At 36.4% G+C, this 13,147-nt stretch overlaps 1 protein-coding gene across 2 annotated transcripts in view; it reads right to left on the minus strand.

The window, feature by feature from the left end:
* Robo2 (roundabout guidance receptor 2) overlaps positions 1-13,147 on the minus strand; it is a 1,624,501-nt gene that overhangs the window by 1,428,156 nt on the left and 183,198 nt on the right. The window lies entirely within an intron of this gene.

Below are 13,147 nucleotides of genomic sequence, written 5' to 3' on the forward strand. Positions count from 1 at the left end.
GCAAGGTGACAAATTTATTTATATTCTTCTACATGCAGACATCCAGTTTGACCAGTTTGCAGACATCCAGCTGTTGCCATTTGTTGAAGATGCTTTGTGTGTGTGTGTGTGTGTGTGTGTGTGTGTGTGTGTGTTTCTGGCTTTTTAAAAAAATCAGGTCTCTATATGTGTTTGAATTTATGTCTGGGTCTTCAGTTCAATTCCACTGATCAATGTGTCTATTTTTATGCCAAACCCATGAGGTTTTTACTACTATTGTTCTGTAGTATAACTTGAAATCAAGGATGATAATACCTCCAACAGTTCTTGTATTGTTCTGGATTATTTTAGATATCCTTTAAAACAATTTTTAAATAAAACTAATAGGCTTAGTGATGTTTGCTTGTTGGTTTTAATATCAGTAGGCAAGCTTAAAACAACAATAAAATGATTTTGAATTCCCAGGTTAAGAACCACATAAAAGACCTAAAACAAAAATCCCAGAACCCTTCCTGTGTTGGTCATATAATGAATCAGAAAGTAAACTGAACACCCAGCCTTACCTCGTATCACCTGATGAGCAGAGTAGCTGGGAATAAACTGAAACCTAAAAATTGGAAATGGGTTTTGTGAGGAGACTTTGACAAAGGTAGGTACACTATGTTCCTGAATTCTCATGAGACTTCAGCAAAATAAGCTTCCCCACTCTAGAAGCAGTAACTTTTCATATCCATCTGAGGAAATAAAATCTCGCGTTGTGTGAGAAGCTGTTGCCATGCTAGCTAACGTTATCATCTCAGGAACAACTTTTCCACTTCTCTCTGCCTCTCTACATTCCTATAACTTCAAGTTATTCCTGTAAAGTGGTTAAAGTTCAACAGGGTCAGTGTGTAGCCCATGAAGAGGTGCTGTGCCCCACGAAAGCCACTTGTATTCTTTAAGAGATACAGATAAATTAGCATTAAGAAGTGGAGTCCTGTTGGAATAGAGACTGAAGAGTTTGGCAGGACATCTGGAACTAAGCAGTGAGTCACGAGGGTTTTTGAGCCATATGCTGTGATGTCATGGGTGATAAAGGTGAGATCTGGGAAAGAAAGGAGGCAAACTGAAGAGAATCTCCCATCTTGGAGGATCCACACAGCAGCCTGAGTAGAATGCTGACAGAAGTGAGGTTGTGAAAAGGAGTGAAGGAGAAAAAGAAGCATGTTACTAACAGATGATAATGTTTTCTCCTTTTATAGATGTAGGTTCCATTTCTCTATCAGATATGTAAAAATGACAGCATGGCTGCTAAATCTGTACAACTATTCTCAGTTCTTTTCACTCACCTTAAAACTGATTCTTTTAAGAATTTGGAGTTTGTAACCACATTGAACAAAGTTTTAGTCACTATTTCTTTCATGCAAGGGAAACTTGAAGTAATGAAATGAACACTATAGAGGATTTAATCATAAATTTGTTTAGGAATTATTAATTTAAAGAAAGACATATTTAGTTACAGAACTGACTCCAACATGACGGGGAAATAGTATTCTAACCAGACACTGGGAACTGTGAGGAAAGAAATAAATTCTGTGCCACAGCTGAAGTTTGGTGCTGCTGAGAAACTGTGTGCTAATGTTTATTCTCCAAGATTGACCTTCAATGAGGGCCAATTCTTACCACGAAAAGAGACAACTGTGACTTAAATCGGTCATTTAGGCCCATCAAACTACTCTAAGAGGCAGCTCAAGGGAGCAGCGCAGGATCGTAGTCACCATCGAGTCCCTGTCTGCCATTAAGTGTCCTGTGCTCTATCAGGAAAGATATAGGTGGGCAAGATAGACCTGAGACGAGTAACCAGAAAGAACAAAGCTGATTCCGAAAGGAACATTGTTGCTCTCATCCATTCTAAGCGAGGGTGAGGAAGGAAACTAATGTTTTACCTGGCAGTTTTTCTGTTAAACTGAACCAAGAGATAAATAGTTTGGGTCCTTTGGTTCAGGAAATGCTTCAGGGACCATATAGTTTTATAACCATTTCAAGATGCAGTCTAAAGTTTTCATAGCCACTTTCTACTTTACAGGTGTTCAAGGCTGAAGTGACTCTAGAGGTCATCACCCTGCCTGAAGGTAAAATAGACTCAAGTTTTCCTAGAGTTAAAGAGAAAGAGAGGGGTGGAGAGATTCAGGAAATCTCTTTTCTGTACCAGCACCCTCATTATTTTAGCCACAAAGTGCCATTGGGCTTTAAAGCCTAAAATACTAATCCTTAAATACAGAGAACATTCCTCAGTAGAAATGGGTAGTCTCAAATTTTCCATAGGATCATCATTGGCAGGGCCCATATTTGTCTTACTGTTTGAGTATTTCCGTGTCTTTGTACTAGCTGATATTCAGAGCCAAATTTCAAACCCAGTTTTATACCTTTAACAAAAATAAAAACCAAAAGGACCCAATTGCTTAGCAATAATAATAATAATAATAATAATAATAATAATAATACAGACTTAAAACTGCAAAGCTCATTGTACTGAGGGAAAGATGTCCTGATACTGGTAGCTATCTAAAGGAATGCTTGATTGTTGCAACAGAATGAGAAAAGAACTGTTTCCTATTAACTCTAACAGCAGGGTTTGTTATCATTTAAGTACACGCTCTAATACACTTAGTGTTTTGTGCTACATTTAACAAGATTAAGTGAACACACACTGCTTCAACTCAAATTTTCATCGGAAATCAGAGGCAAGGCTCATTTCTTGCCAAAACATCCTCTCGTGGCTCATTCTTAGAGCAAATTTTATATAAGCAAATCTGTTTACCCAGGTGTGCCATTGATCAGGGAAAGGATTTTCCTTACAGGTAACTTTTTTTGTTTACTGAACTTTAAAACTCTATCTGGAAAACTATAAAATAGATAGACTTATCAAAGAAGTGCTTGTGAGGATTATGAGTTGTAACAACATGAAAATGCCACTGCGAATCCAGCAAAGAATTACAAGAAATTCAAAAAGATTAGCACTGACAGTTCTTACATGGTTTCATTGCAATAAATAATTAGGGTTGGACAAGTAGCAGATACTAGGTACTCTGTCAGAAAGACCCAATGTCTCATGTTTATCTCTCTTACTTGGAAACAAGAACCTCATGCAAACTTCACAAACTATGTGATCACTACTAAGGACGATGGTATTAAAAATGCTAACCTTTTCTTCTGTCCTAGGCAAAAATATTCCTTTCAAAGTCGGTTGCAATTTTCACATAAGTTACTTCTTGAATTATATGGTGAGTGTATTTGTGAATCTAGACAAATAGGTTTTATTAGACATTTCTAATTTTTTCTACTTGCAGTACTGCAGTTATTTAGAGCTTATATTTTATGACTTCTTATGCTCTCAAGTAACAAATTATTACTGTATATCTATGAAATAAAAATGTGATTTGGGGCTGGGTAGATAGCACAGAAAATAAAGTGTTTGCCTACAAACATGAGGATCTGAGTTCAACAATCAGCATGAGTTAAGAATACATAGGTGTCCCAGCACTGAAGCAGGTAGATACCTGGGCTCTTTTTCTCCCCTTCCTCGCCTACATGGTGATATCCACGTTAATGAGAGACATTTTCCTAATAATCAAGATGAGTGCTGATGAAGGAATGATATCCAAGTTTGATCTGTGCCTCCATATGTATGCATACATCTGTATCCAACCTGTACACACACACACAAACACACACACACACACACACACACACACATGCATGCACGCACGTACACTCCATCACTCACATACAAATGCTTCTACACTACATTTGTCTCTTAAGTGCTTTAAAAATCTGCACTTATTTGTGTATCATATACTTGAAGAGTCTTATTTCCAGCTGACTATAGTTCTTTTGAAAGAACTCAAATTGTTTGCACCCCTTTATTAATTATCAACAATCAGTGACATGATTTTACAGGCTCATGTTTTTTCTCTTGTTCTTAGCAGAATGGTTCTCTCCAATTATGTTTATGCTTAGTGTTCTGTCTTGTGAATCTATTGTCTAACATGACAAGGAGACTTTTGCAACTCTCATTTAGAATATGAACCTTGCAACGGGGATAATATTGCATTTCTAGAGAGGGTCCAATCTAAGCATGTAAACCCTTAAGTCATTTCTCCTCTCTCCCACATTTGGTTCTTGAGGAACAGGAAAACAGGAATGTCAAAGAAATGCAATGTGAGACTCCCAGTAACCACCTTGAGGGATTCAGGGAACAAAAACAACATTTTGTTGTTGTTGTTGTTGGAGAAAAAGAGTCTCTCCCAATCCTTTAAAACATAACACCAATTCCTAACTCTTTGGTCTTAAGCCAATAGACCAAAGTTCAAATTCTGACCTTCAGAATCCACATAACCTTTTATAACCAATACTATTATATTCATGTGGCAGCAATATAAAATTAACACACAGCCTTAATAACATGCTATTTTTAATTGCTCTCTCTCAGGGACCACTTGGAAGATTTTTCTCCTGATTCACTTTTCTCTATATATATTATAGATTTTGAGGAACCGTTAGAAGCATGAATTGTATAATTCATAATTTCGTGCTTCTGGCTTGACGGCTGGAACTCAAATTGTGATTTACATCTGGTCATGCTGAGACTTCTCTATTCATTTTCTATTCAGCTTCACCAGCTTTTCCAGATGTTTCCCTGAATCGCTTATTTCTCCTCACCTCATTTTTTTCAGAGGTACTTATGTTAGAGCTTAATATTTTATTAGATATTTTCAAGTTGTCATAAATCCTTCATGAGCTAGAAAAATAAAAGTTAGATCATTTTGAATGTGCATGATACATGCACAGAAAGATGCACCCCCCTCATTCTGTACAGCCACCCAGTCTCACACCATGTGTCCAGGCTTTAGGTATGTTTATGTCCATCCAAAAGTCAGCATATTCTGAAAAGTGAGGAAGGGATAATGTTTTACAATTTTGCAAGAGCTATCAATGTTTCCCGCCTTTTTTTTTTTTTTTTTTTTTTTTTTTTTTTGCTAGTACCATTTTCTAGATTGCTTTCAAGTTAAGCCATTTTGTTTCAAAAAATCGTTTATAAAAGCAGCATAATTTCATAACATGGGAGAATGTTTTCCTTTTGACTTAGAATATTTCAAAGGAGGCTGAGCCAATGCTGCATTTTCTCTTGTTACAGACAGCTTCAGAGAACAGGGAATTCAAACTGGAAGGCCGTATACACCAAGAGTGGAACTTGTTACCTCCCAACAATGCTCAAAAGGTTATTCCAATTCAAGCATAGAAACAGAACACTCACACTTATCTCCAATGCCTTTATGCTAGCCAAATATTTTGATACAGTGATTTGTAAAATGAATTATTAATTTCATTAAATTATTAAACTATCAAAGAAAATATCAATAGCATTTCATTATGGAATTTATTGTAAATAATAACAGCAAATAATGACCTAAACACATTCAGAAATCAATGCAGTGTTTCAGATATCTTTGAGGAAGCCCTTGCTCTTTAGCCTCTTCAGAACTAGGAATTTAGAAACCCTCTCAGTTTGGTTTAAGTGACAAAAAAATGCTGCTGTTTAGGAAGTGACACACCTCACAGGAAAACATGGCTTGTGCATTGGCCTCCAAAACCGTTACTGCTGTCACCTGAGCACTGGAATCTACTACTCGGAAGAAAAACAAATATCGCAAACTTAAAGATATGTTGGTCATTTACCAGTTTACAAAACAACCAAACAAAAGTACTATAGAGCTTACCCATAGACTCCTCCCTCCAGGAGAGGTGTGAAATGTCACCCAGACATGTCTGCCCCAGCTACATCTATCTGTCCTCGTAATGAAATATTTGTAAGGGGACTGGTGAATTATCAAATGTTCATATATCTCTTTTTGAAATTATAACAAAGGATAAAATAATACTATACAATCTTTAATATATATATTATATATAATTATATATAATATATTTATTATATATTTATTATAATTATATTATATATAATTATATATATAATATATTTATTATTATATTATATCATTATACTATATTATAATATTAAGATGTAACATCTCTGCTATATATATTAGCGATTTTATAGTATTCTTGTATATATATTTTATATAGATATTATATGTGTATCTATAACATATATGTATATATACATATATACATATATATACATATATATACATATATATGTTAAAGATTGACCACTTAGGAGAAGGATAAAATTGGAAAAGAAAGGATGGCACACTGTACTCTTAGAACAATGGTTGATCTGTGAAGATCAACCAAACAGTAATAATCCATTGTTAAGATACATCTTCTAGGATAAAGAATATAAACAAAACATATACACTGTTTTGTTTCTGTTTTTGAGACAGAGATTCTGTAGTCCAGGCTGGCCTATAACCTCAGTTGCTGGTTCTGGAATCACAGATACACACCAGTGTACCACACTAAACATTTAAAGAAAAGAAGCTTTGAAAAGCTTTCTTATTGACTCACCCTGGCCTAAGCTACAGATATAAAATTAATGTTCACAAACTTTACTCTCCATGTCTCTGAAATTCTTTTTTAATTTTTTATTTAACTTTTATTAATTACACTTTATTCATTTTGTATCCCCCCATAAGCCCCTCCCACCTCCCCTCCCAGTCCCACCCCCCCTTTTCTGCATGCATGCCCCTCCCCAAGTCCACTGATAGGGGAGGTCCTAGTCTTTGAAATTTTGAGACCTCCAAGAAACAGTGTTATAATTGAGCTCAAAATATGAACTACACTTTTTTGTACATTCTGAAAAAGATTCCAATTTGTTGTTGCATATGAATTAATTTATTTCCGGTGTTCCAGAATTCAGCAAATGTTTAAAAATTGGCAAACTGTTTTCCCACAGACCCGTGTGAGGTCAGTAATGGTAATGCCTCAACTTAAAGTTGAGAAAAACTGAGGCCCAGAGAAAGGCTCACAGCAGGGACACTCTTCCTGCCTAAGTCTCTAGCCCACCCACGGTGATTTCTTTTCCCACAGAATGAACCACGCATGACAGACTTGGGCTGAGGGTATCCTTCTATCCTTACTGGTTCTTATCCATACAAAGAGAAGCTAAAGGAGCCCTGCTTCCCAACACCTTTATCAGGCCTTGACTTGTGTCTTCTCATTTGATATATTTGACAAAATCAATGTGATTCTACCTCTATTAATGTGAGTGTCATAAATGTTTCAGAAGAGGGTTTGCAAATATCAGCCCCAACATGGATTAATCATAGACAAAGTTTAAGACAACAGGTCTTCTCTATTGTCCTTACAAATAGTTTCTTCTACAGCTGTCCTTGACTGACCTCTGGGAAACTGTATCCTTAAAGCATCCTCTTCAGTCACTATTTGACAAATTGGATTCATTGGGTCAGTATTGTTTAAACTTAAATGTGATTAATTGCACTCTATATATAAGCACAGTGATATCTGTAACTAATATCTAAACCTAATTATACTTAAAATCTGCTTATTTTTGAAACACTTGAATTTTTGTAGATGATAGAGAGAATAGCTGCTACAGAATTATTTCAGTGACTGCAACAGATAATCATGTTGTCATGATCTGAGAGGAATCCAGTATAGCCTGTGTAAGTCTGGTTGGAATAAAACCTGTGCCTAACTTCTGTGGCTTCTTTCTTCTTTCTCTCTTTTTCTTCCTTCCTTCCTTCCTTCCTTCCTTCCTTCCTTCCTTCCTTCCTTCCTTCCTTCCTTCCTTTCTTTCTTTCTCTCTCTTTCTTTCTTTCTTTCTTCCTTCTTTCCTTCCTTCCTTCCTTCTTCCTCCTCCTCCTCCTCCTCCTTCTTTCTTTCTTGTCACTTAGCTGTAATTAGTCTTGGCTGAGGGATTGCCCGAGAGCTAAATTCTTCAACTCCCATTTTTATCATTGAACCTGAAGATAATCCTAGGACAGTTTTAGTTATTTGTGAATTATTATAAGAAAATACCACGATGAAGGCAACCTGAATCAGAAACTTACTTGGTGGTTACAGTTCAAAGGATCAGCGTACATGACCATCATGGCAGAGAAGTAGAAAGAGGCAAGGATACATGGGAACTGAGTAGTATCTGAGAGGTTTCATCTTGGTCCACAAGCATAAGGCAGAGGGAGATAACTGCGAATAGGGTGGACTTTTAAAATATCAAAGTCATTTTGTTCCACCTCATGTAAGACATCTCCTCCAACATGGTCACACCTCCTAATCCTACTGTCCGGGGACCAAGTATCAGAACATATTAGCCTGTGGGGCCAGTCTCATTCTAATGAGGACTAACATGTGTGAATCTTTTTCCCTGTTTTCTCTAAAGTACATCTTATGTGATTTTTAAGATCCAAAACTGTCAGATTTCTTAGCAAAAAGGTGAAATACAAATAAATTATATTCAAATGATCTGGACATATGTTAAGACATAAAAATGCACTGGTCTAGGTTGGTTCCAACATCCAAATATATTTTTAATTTATTATTTATTATTTATTATAATTTATTCACTTTGTAGCTCAGCTGTGGCGCCCTCCCTCATTTCCTCTCAATCCTGCCTTCCCTCCTTCTTCTTCCCATGTCCCTCCCCTGATAGGGGAGGTCCTCCTCTGATTCTTTCTGACTCTAGCCTATCAGGTTTCCTCAGGACTGGCTCTATCATCTTCCTCTGTGGCCTGGCAAGGCTGCACCACCCCCAGGGGGAAGATCAGAGAGCCTGCCAATGAGTTCATGCCAGAGACAGCACCTACTCCCCTTACTAGGGACCCCACTTAGAGACTAAGTCTATGGGCTAATTCTGAGCAGAGCAGTTAGGTCCTCTCCATGTGTGGTCCTTGGTTGGGGTATAGATAGACCTGGAGGGGACAGGAACTCCAAAATGAGACCAACAGATCCAAAAAAACACTGGAGACTCTGCAACTAACTGTTAATAGATAAGTACAATCAAATGGACATTCTTTTTTTAATTTTTTATTAATTACACTTTATTCATTTTGTATCCTCCATAAGCCCCTCCTTCCTCCCCTCCCGATCCCACCCTCCCTCCCCTTTCTGCATGCATGCCCCTCCCTCCCCAAGTTCACTGATAGGGGAGGTTCTCCTCTCCTTTCTGATCTTAGTCTATCAGTTCTCATCAAAAGTGGCTAAAAAATTCTGGACTATACCGAATGGCTTCCATCATGAAAGATAACACTCCATAAGCCTATTTTCTAATAGCTTAGGTTCCATTTTTCTGCTGTCATGTAGAGCTACATTCTTTACCATGTAGATCTGCTTGGCACATTGACTTGATACAGTAGAATGCTTTTCTGGACATTTGCATCTAGTGAATTGGCATAACATTTCTCTTACATAAACTCAGTTTCAGTTCTAAATATAAAATTATGTCTGCAGAAGTAGTCATGTATATTGTAAAATACCATATACTATAATGCAGCATCATTACTTAGATTGTATTTATTTACATTTCTTTCCCACTCTTTGTCTCTCTTTGTTAACCCATGTTGTGATTATAACATATGTTAATTATCTACATTATAGTACCTGGAATTCATTTCAAGGCCTTGCACATTTAAGGCACATTCTTCACCTCTAAGTTATATTTTCAGCCTTCAGTTTTCCAAACAGGATCTCACTATTTATCTTGGGCTTTTCTTACACTTGTAGCCCAGGTTTTTGGGCTCACACTTGTTATCATTCAGCCTCTGCTTCTGGAGCACAGGGATTATCCATCACCAAGGTTTATTACCCTTATATTCTAGGAGGTGGTGTAGTGTCTTTCAACTGGCCTATAGTTACCAGGACACATTTAAAGAAAAAAACGGGCATGTGGTTTTTAAGGATGTAAAAACTGAAGTGAATCCATCTTGGAACCTCCTACATAAAATGAAATTTAAATGCATGTCTTCTCATGCTGTAGTATGCAGCAGCAAATTGCTTGCACTTTGTTTTTGTGCCAAAAACGTCAGAGAACATTCTGCACATCATTTGAACAGAGGTCTTGGTCATCAATATACGCAAGTGTGGGCTGCATTGCCCTTGCCAAAGTCACAGGAAATGCAGCTATGGAAATCATGTTTTCAAATTTCAATGACAAAATGATTCCCAGAGGTCAAGAATTAATTTTTAAAGCTTACTCTTTTTTTTGTTCTATTTTATTCTGTGTTTTCCTAGAATGTGACATCAAATCAATGGATTTCTCACTATTGAAAATCCCTTTAAAATTTAGATGATCAAGAGCAACAAAAGTGATTGTTTCCAAGATATGACCATACTCTTGGAAAATGAATAATGGTTATAACTACCACCCCTCCCTTTATCAGGAAGCAATATATATATATATATATAATTGTCAGGGAGCAATAAACATCTATAGTTGGGACAGTAAAAGACTGTTTTTGAATACTTTCCCTAGTTTCTAAAAATAACAGTAGCATTCAACCGCAATTATTAAATGAAGCAGACAATGACTGTTCACTGGGTGTCTCTGAGTGAAGAAGCTTTGATGAGATTAGCCAGGTATAAGGCTGTATGCAAATTCAATAGATGTATATATAGATGGAATATAGAATAGATGTATATAATAGATGGAAATATATAATACATGTGCACACACACATACATATATACACATACTCACACAGACTATGAGCATATGCACATCTTTGGAATAGCATATCCTTCAAGCAAAGAATATAAATCAACTTTCTTCAGACATGTAATGGGTTATTAAAGATTTCATGATTTCCACTAAGCAAGATGATTTTCTAAAAGGTTCCCCCAAAGTAGAGTTGAATCAGGAAAGTGCTACTGTGAATTAACATCATATCACTTGTCTATGAGGAAAGATTTGTGTGCTCTTCCTCCAAAGTATGGGGACTGAGCAAGTCTTTGCGTAAGATCCTTCTCTCCCTACCTCTTTTTAAGAGCACATACTGAAGAGTTATTTGTAATGAAGGCTAAACTTTCTATTTTGTACAACTAATTAAATGCATATCACAGACCTGGATAAAAGGCAATCACACCAGCATCACCGCTCTGCATTTTCTCTAGTTTAAAATGCTTTAAGAACACGGGTCTTTAAAGTGATCATATTAATCTTTGTGCTCTTGAAAGTATCTAGGCATTTTCTCTAAGGCAGATTTTGTAAACAGGTTTATTTATTGAAGTAACATGGCAATTTGTGTGATAATGTGGGGAAAATGCAGTATATAATTCTATAAATGTAGAAGCCACTCTATGATGAATGAGGTTGTTCACAGATTGGTTTGCTCCTATTTATTTTGACTTACTATGCTGGCATTACTATTTCCCGGGAACTTTTGTCCTTTAAACTGTATCTAGGAAAGCCAGAGAACAAAAGGAAATATTAACTTGCTGGTGGCTGGAGAAATGGCTCAGTTGCTAAGAGCACTTATTGCTCATCCCGAGCACTTGGGTTCTTCAGCTTGCAGCACAGGCACAAACATACTGACTCACAACCACCTGTAACTCTATTTCCAGGGGATTCATAACCTTCTTCTGACTTCTATGGGCATCAGGCATGCATTTGGTACATATTTAAAGATGCAGGCAAAAAACATACATAAAATAAAATAAATTAATGTAAAGATAATTAGAAAAAAACATATTCATCTCTTTACTTCTGCAATTAAATAATAGAAAACCAATTTTTGCTTTATAGTACTAAAAGTTATATATGATAAAAAGATCTTTATCCTATTTTCTAGTCTATAAACTTTCAGTGGTATGATTTGGAGATATTTTATCCACCTATTTTATGGGAGAAATAACTCACAATTTATTAAAAAAAAACAAAAACATTCATCAAGAAATAGTGATCAAGTTTAATGGCATGTGTTTGTAATACTGGTAGTGTGCAATCTTTGAGAACAATGGAGACTCACTGAGCCTTACCATGAGCTTCCGCAGGTGAGCTTATTTGCAGTAGCTTCTGTGTTAAATGATCAAGGTCAAAAAAGCTGCCCCTAGCCAGTGGCTTCTGTGTTCTTCATTGCATGATCAAGAAGAATAAAGAAATAGGACAAGGACTGGGAAAAGAATGTAGATTTGTTAAAGAAAAGTGCGAAAGAGTACCAAGACTAGGAAGCATTTTAAGGGACACTCTCTAATAGTGTTTCATGAGATGGAAGAAACTGGATTAAAAAAAATGAAATAATCTTCAATGAGATTAGTCCTTCTCTGGGTACCTCAGAGTCCGAGGAGAGTAAGGAGCCTGAATATCTTACACATGTTCCTTTGACCAAATCAGAAATGTGATCATGCATTGATCACCCAATCAGTGATTAGTCATGTAAAATAGTCACCGTCATCCCTTCTCTGTCCTGACACCTTTTCCTTATTTTGTGGATGACCTTACTTTTGTCTCCCAGGCTATGTTAGGAGCTCATGAAACACGATACCCACCACACCCATAATTCCTACACAGAGTTAATTCCTCTTGTGTCACTTGAATTCAGAAGATAGAAGCAGGAGAATCATGAATTCAAAGACAACCAGGAAACACAAAATAAACTATAATTACTCATTTTGAAAGATCCTAAAGTATGAAATAACATATGCCATATGATTTTGTAAAATGGTCACCAGGAAAGTTTGAGCCTCAGAAGTAGTTCCCTAAGCGTTTCTATCTAGTATGATTCCTAAAGGTGGACGGGCCAATCCAAAACCTCCCAAAGCCTGATGACCTCACTCATAAGAAGTAGAAAACCGAGGCTGATGAGTTGGTTCAGTGGTTAAGAACACTGGCTACTCTTCCAGAGGTTCTGGATTCAATTCCCAGCAAGCACATGGTGGTTCTCTATAGAAGGATCTGATGCCCTCTTCTGGCATGCAGGTACATGCAGACAGAACACACACACACACACACGTGCATATATGTATATACATATATATGAAATATATGTATATATATGTATGTATATATATATATATATGAAATAGGAAACCACTGGTGAATTGTTTTGTAGAACTTTGTTTTCAGGATATTCTGAGTGTTGTAATCCTTTTGTTCTTTAGAGAAAGGGTCCTACTATGTAAACAAGGCTGACCTTAGTCTTTATTCTTATATTTTTCTACTTTTCTTTTTAATTTACAAAAAAAAATCATCATTCAAATAGTTAACCCTTTT

Source organism: Meriones unguiculatus, chromosome 17, assembly GCF_030254825.1.
Source record: "Meriones unguiculatus strain TT.TT164.6M chromosome 17, Bangor_MerUng_6.1, whole genome shotgun sequence".
Taxonomy (NCBI): domain Eukaryota; kingdom Metazoa; phylum Chordata; class Mammalia; order Rodentia; family Muridae; genus Meriones; species Meriones unguiculatus.